A 1223-nucleotide genomic window follows, 5' to 3' on the forward strand; every position below is an offset into this window, starting at 1 on the left:
TTTAACATAACATTGGTGCTTGTGACTCGGCTAGGTTCTCTCCACATTCCCTCCCACCTGCAGGTGGGCCGGCTGAGGGTGCATGGAACTCTCAGCCCAGGAACAAGGTCTGTGTTCTATCTACCTGAACACTGACCTCTATGCTCACCAGAAGCTTTGGTGGTGAGAGTTCCCATTCCAGCCCCCAACCACAGCCTTCATGGCTATGGTTGAGCCCTGACATTTATCTCTGGTTGCTTCCTATAGCTAAAAACGTGACCAGACTACCCAGGGTTAGTCCTCCTGTGCTAGCACTGCACATTTGGTGGTGCATTTGATTTGGGGCCCAGGGTCCCTCAGAATTTTTTCTCCTTTCTTTTTTTTTCTTTTCTTTTGAACCACTCATAAGTGATGGAGGAGTTAATTTCATTGGTTAAAAATGCCTTGGCCCATTTGATAGGCCAGCCCTTAGATGGGTGGAGTAGACAGAATAGAATGCTGGGTAGAAGAAAGTGAGGTCAGACATGATGAAGCTCCAGCCCAAGATGGACGTACACTAGAATCTTCCTGGTGAGCGACCACCTCGTGGTGCTATACAGATTATTAGATATGGGTTAAAGCAAGATATGAGAATTAGCCAGTAAGAGACTAGAGCTAATGGGCCAAGCAGTGTTTAAATGAATACAATTTGTGTGTTGTTACTTCTGGGTCTAAGCTAGCCGAGCAGGAGCCGGGTGGGACGAAAAGCAGGCCTGCCCACAGATCCTTCTACATATAAGTAGTCCATGCCATGAGAGGTCTCTAGCCTCTCTGGCTTCCTAGTCACCCAGACAGGAGCCAGTCAGGCTTTAACATCCCACCTACAGAGAGGAAGCATCCTTCTATTGGCCCTTCAGTGTTCATTCACTGTTTTTGCGGGTTTTCACGTTTTAAGCTATGGTATAAACCTTCAAACTATCAGCCACTTGCCTGTACATGCTCTGCTTGTGTCCCACACTGGCTCCACTTTTCCTCAAACTATCCCTGCCACCACTACTGCTGGTCCCATGGATTAGTTGAATCCATGAGGCAACTGTCTTCAATTTCATCCTTTGCTCCCCATGGCAGCTTGTGGTGTGGTGGCTCAGCAACAGGGCAGGTCACACCTTTAGGTCTCTCTTGTCATAATGTTTAAAACTCCTAGGGTTCAAAAAAACATGGCTTTTCCATACAACATGTGACCACTGCCATTTTGACAGAGGTCA

The sequence above is a fragment of the Microtus ochrogaster genome, unplaced genomic scaffold (assembly GCF_000317375.1).
Source record: "Microtus ochrogaster isolate Prairie Vole_2 unplaced genomic scaffold, MicOch1.0 UNK82, whole genome shotgun sequence".
Classification (NCBI taxonomy): domain Eukaryota; kingdom Metazoa; phylum Chordata; class Mammalia; order Rodentia; family Cricetidae; genus Microtus; species Microtus ochrogaster.